Source organism: Oncorhynchus kisutch, linkage group LG1 (genome assembly GCF_002021735.2).
Source record: "Oncorhynchus kisutch isolate 150728-3 linkage group LG1, Okis_V2, whole genome shotgun sequence".
Taxonomy (NCBI): Eukaryota; Metazoa; Chordata; class Actinopteri; order Salmoniformes; family Salmonidae; genus Oncorhynchus; species Oncorhynchus kisutch.
Window position 1 is genome coordinate 29122004 of NC_034174.2, and position 6000 is coordinate 29128003.

Genomic DNA, 6000 nt, shown 5'->3' on the forward strand with positions numbered 1-6000 from the left:
TATATTTGTTTTTGTGTGTTTTGAGAAGCACCAATTGACTTGATGACTATCTGACTTTCCTGAGGGTAAGAGTCCTTGACTTGCTGATGGTGCTTCTCGAGACTTCCTTCCACTTCTCCTCCATTCTAAGGTCCATTCAATGAGCTAAGAGTTCATCCCCAGCGAGTTGGCTGGAGAATGGCCCGGGACAGTCAAGAGTGGAAGCGGGCAGTTATGTTGATTGATGGCAACAATGAGCTTTGTGACAGGGAGTGAGGAGCAGGGACAATGGCTCCACCAGTTTGTCGCCCTCGTTAACTGCTGAATGGGAACTGGCCCCCTTTTGTGGCGGGAGGGACCAGGCTGGCGGATGTACACGTGTACCGGGCCAGAGGGACGAGGAGACTGTGGCTGTCCATGGGTGGTCTTTGTGTGTGTGAAGAAACACTGCATCCCAGGGATAAATAAAATAAAATAAAATCTAAGTTTATTTGTCACATGCACCAAATACAACCTTACAGTGAAATGCAAATAGTCCGGGTAGCCATTTGATTACCTGTTCAGGAGTCTTATGGCTTGGGGGGGTAAAAACTGTTGAGAAGCCTTTTTGTCCTAGACTTGGCACTCCAGTACCGCTTGCCATGCGGTAGTAAAGAGAACAGTCTATGACTGGGGTGGCTGGGGTCTTTGACAATTTTTAGGGCCTTCCTCTGACACCGCCTGGTGTATAGGTCCTGGATGGCAGGCAACTTAGCCCCAGTGATCTACTGGGCTGTACGCACTACCCTCTGTAGTGCCTTGCTGTTAGAGGCCGAGCAATGCCGTACCAGGCAGTGATGTAACCGGTCAGGATCCTCTCGATGTTGCAGCTGTGGAACCTTTTGAAGATCTCAGGACCCATGCCAAGTATTTTTATTTTCCTGAGGGGGGATAGGCTTTGTCGTGCCCTCTTCACGACTGTCTTGGTGTGTTTGGACCATTCTAGTTTGTTGTTGATGTGGACACCAAGGAACTTGAAGCTCTCAACCTGCTCCACTACAGCCCCGTCGATGAGAATGGGGGCGTGCTCGATCCTCCTTTTCCTGTAGTCCACAATCATCTCCTTAGTCTTGGTTACGTTGAGGGATAGGTTGTTATTTTGGCACCACCTGGCCAGGTCTCTTTTCACAGACACGCACATACAAAAACAGACTGGCATGGCGTGGTGTCTCCGAGTCATAGAGGCCAAGCTCATTGTCTTGGGATGTTTTCATTTAATTTTATAATGTCCATGATAAACACTGTGTATGATAAGCAGGAAAGTGTAAAATGTACCACAAATATCCTCTTCCTATTGTCCTCCACCCATGTATCTACTACTTGTTATCTTATCTGTGCCCAACACTGCCAGACAGGGAGACATTTTGAGTAATTCAGTTTAGCCACGAGGTTCCCACCCACATCCTCCCACTGCACATGGAAATCTGTGTATCCTACCTTCAGGGATATCCCCATTCAGATACATCCATCAACATTACATACTAAGACACGTGATTTAGGAGACAGGCTTGAAATATACATTTTTGGAATGTCCCTGGAACCATTCTTCAGGGGTATTTAAAGTTGTTCTGATGACGAGGACCTTCTGACAGTGCTGCCCTTGGCCTATCCTGGCTACTGTGAGAACCCTTTGATTTGATACAATCCTCTGCAGAGCAAAACATGATTTGCTGCCTCAAACTATAGTGCTGCTCTCCGTGTGTACCAATTACTAACACAAACAGAGATGGCAGGGTGGCGCTTTTATGAGGCAGGTAGCCTAGTTGTTAGAGCGTTGGGCCAGTAAACGCAAGGTTGTTGGATCGAATCCCTGAGCTGACAAGGTAAAAATCTGTGATTGTGCCCCTGAACAAGGCAGTTAACCCACTGTTCCCTGGTATGCCATCATTGTAAATAAGAATTTGTTCTTAACTGATTTGCCTAGTTAAATAAAGATTCAATATTGGTTTATATATAATTAAAATGCCTACCTATTCCTGTAAATCTGCTCCCTCTGTCTCTCAATCTGGGGTTAAACATATGGACACAACCTAAACAAACAGACCCTCATCATTGACTATAAAGATACACTGCTTCTGTTAGGATGTGGAGGCCATGTCAGAGGCTGAGCTGGTGACACCTGCTCCTTGGACTCCAGTGTCTGTCCGGTGGCAGTGCGACTCATTGACCTATCTCTGTTTCTCTGTGGAAGCAGCTAATCCCCTCAGACAAGGTGTCTTTGTAACAGAGTGGAGGCAATCACAGAGAAAGATGAGAGTGAGTGGTACGCCGTTTGCCGTGCTGCACGGCAAGTTAAGGAATTATTTCAAGGGAGATTAAGCAGTGTAAGGGTGGAGAGCGGGCGGCGGGAAAATGCTCTCCATGGTTAGCTGGCAAGAAGTTCATTTCTCACATTTCTTGGAGGGGGAAAAGGGACAAGCGTCTTGTTTGTCACTTGTGACATATTGAAAACTTCAGGATGGTTTGACTCCTCGCTTCCTTGCCAGTGGTTTTTAATTGCATTGGAAAATGGCTACTTCTGATGATCTTTCACAGCTGTTAATAATGTTGTTGTTCTGATGAATTTGCATCAGTTGATCAGCTGTATTTGGGAACACAAAGCTGTATACAGTGCATTCGCAAAGTATTCAGACCCCTTAACCTTTTTTGTTAGGTTATAGCCTTATTCTAAAATCCTCATCAATCTATGCACAACCCCATAATGACAAAGCGAAAACAGGTTTTTTGCAAATGTATCAAAAATAAAAGGCAGAAATACCTCATTTACATAAGTATTCAGACCCTTTACTATGAGACTCGAAATTGAGCTCAGGTGCATCCCGTTTCCATTGATCATCCTTGAGATGTTTCTACAACTTGATTGGAGTCCACATGTGGTAAATGATTGGAAAGGCACACACCTGTCTATATAAGGTCCCACAGTTGACAGTGCATGTCAGAGCAAAAACCAAGCCATGAGGCGAAGGAATTGTCCATGGAGCGCCGAGACAGGATTGTGTCAAGGCACAGATCTGGGGAAGGGTACCAAAACATTTCTGCAGCATTGAAGGTCCCCAAGAGCACAGTGGCCTCCATCATTCTTAAATTGAAGACGTTTGGAACCACCAAGATTCTTCTTAGGGTTGGTCATCAGGCCAAAACGAGGAATTGGGGGAAAAGGGAATTGGTCAGGGAGGTGACCAAGAACCCGATGGTCACTCTGACAGAGCTCCACCAATCAGACCTTTATGGTAGAGTGGCCATACGGAAGCCACTCCTCAGTAAAAGGCACTTGGAGTTTGCCAAAAGGCACATAAAGGACTCCCAGACCATGAGAAACAAGATTCTCTGGTTTGATAAAAACCAAGATGGGACTCTTTGGCCTGAATGCCAAGTGTCACGTCTGGAGGAAACCTGGCATCATCCCTACGGTGAAGCATGGTTGTGATACTGTCATGCTGTGGGGATGTTTTTCAGCAGCAGGGAGACTAGTCAGGATTGAGGGTAAGGTGAACTGAGAAAAGTACAGTGAGATCCTTGATGAAAATCAGCTCCAGAGTGGTCAGGACCTCAGACTGGAACAAAGGTTCACCTTCCAACAGGACAACAACCCTAAGCACACAGCCAACACAAAGCAGGAGTGGCTTCGGGACAAGTCTCTGAATTTCCTTGAGTGGCCCAGCCAGAGCCCGGAATTGAACCCGATCGAACATCTCTGGAGAGACCTGAAAATAGCTCCCTATCCAATCTGAAAGGCTTGAGAGGATCTGCAGAGAAGAATGGAAAATACAGGTGTGCCCTAGTTTGTAGTGTCATACCCAAGAAGACTCGAGGCTGTAATCGCTGCCAAAGGTGCTTCAAAAAAGCACTGAGTAAAGAGTGTGAATACTTATGAAAATGTGATATTTTAGTTTTTACTTTTATTACACTACCGGGCAAAAGTTTTAGAACACCTACTAATTCAAGGGTTTTTCTTTATTTTGACTATTTTCTACATTGTAGAATAATAGCGATGACATCGAGACTATGAAATAACACATATAGAATCATGTAGTAAAAAAAGAAGTTTTAAACAAATCAAAATATATTTTATATTTGAGATTCTTCAACTAGCCACCCTTTTCCTTGATGACAGCTTTGCACACTCTTGATAATCTCTCAACCAGCTTCACCTGGATTGTTTTTACAACAGTCATGAAGGAGTTCCCACATGTGCTGTGCACTTGTTGGCTGCTTCCCCTTCACTCTGTGGTCCAACTCATCATTGTGCTGGCCAGGTCATCTGATGCAGCACTCCATCACTCTCCTTCTTGGTCAAATAGCCCTTACACAGCCTGGAGATGTGTTGGGTCATTATCCTGTTGAAAAACAAATGATAGTCCCACTAAGCCCAAAGCAGATGTAGTTTTGTATCGCTGCAGAATGCTGTGATACACCTCCTCCTTTTATTTTATTTGTTTTATTTCACCTTTATTTAACCAGGTAGGCTAGTTGAGAACACCTTTATTTAACCAGGTAGGCTAGTTGAAAACAAGTTCTCATTTGCAACTCCGACCTGGCCAAGATAAAGCAAAGCATTTCGACACTTACAACAACACAGAGTTACATGGAATAAACAAACATACAGTAGAACAAGTGCAAATGTGCAAATGAGGTAGGATAAGGGAGGTAAGGCAATAAATAGGCCATGGTGGCGAAGTATTTACAATGTAGCAAAATAAAGCCTCCCTGCTTTTCGGTGGGAAATACAAATGTGGAGATCATCCGTTCACCAACACCGCATCTCACAAAGACACGGCGGTTAGAACCAAAAATCTCCAATATGGACTCCAGACCAAATGACAAATTTCCACTGGTCTAATGTCGATTGCTTGTGTTTCTTGGCCCAAGCAAGTCTCTTCTTCTTATTGGTGTCCTTTAGTTGTGGTTTCTTTGCATCAATTCGACCATGAAGGCCTGACTCCTCTAAACAGTTGATGTTGCGATGTGTCTGTTACTTGAACTCTGTGAAGCATTTATTTGGGCTGCAATTTCTGAGGCTGGTAACTCAGATAATAATAAACGTATCCTCTGCAGCAAAGGTAACTCTGGGTCTCCCATTCCTGTTGTGGTCTTCATAAGAGCCAGTTTAATCAGAGCGCTTGATGGTTTTTGCGACTGCACTTGAAGAAACTTTCAAAGTTCTTGAAATGTTCCTTATTGACTGACCTTCATGTCTTAAAGTAATGATGGACTGTCATTTCTCTTTGCTTATTTGAGCTGTTCTTGCCATAATATGCTTGGTATTTTATCAAAAAGGGCTGTTTTCTGTATTACCCCCCTGCCTTGTCTCAACACAACTGATTGGCTCAAACGCATTAAGAAGGAAAGAAATTCCACAAATGTACTTTTAAGAAGGCACACCTGTTCATTGAAATGCATTCCAGGTGATTACCTCATGAAGCTGGTTGAGAGAATGCCAAGAGTGTGCAAAGTTGTCATCAAGGCAAAGGGTGGCTATTTGAACAATCTCAAATATAAAATATATTTGGATTTTTTAAACACTTTTTTGGTTACCTCATGATTCCCTATGTGTTATTTCATAGTTATGTTAGTTACAATGTAGAATAAAGTAAAAATAAAGAAAAACCTTTGAATATGGAGGTGTTCTGAAACTTTTGACCGGTAGTGTACATTTGCAAAAAATGTTGCTTTGTTATAATGGGGTATTGTGTGTAGATTGATGTGGGGGAAAAAGTATTTAATCCATTTTAGAATAAGGCTATAATGTAACAAAATGTCCAGGGGTCTGAATACTTTCCAAACGCACTGATGTTAGGTATTTGTTGAGTGAGGGTGGAGTGTGAAATGGACCATTTTAATGTTCTGCTAAGCATTCAAAATGTAATGAGTACTTTTGGGTGTCAGGGAAAATGTATGGAGTAAAAATAACATCATTTTCTTTAGGAAAGTAATGAAGTAAAAGTAAAAGTTGTTAAAAATATAAATAAAGTCAAGTACAGA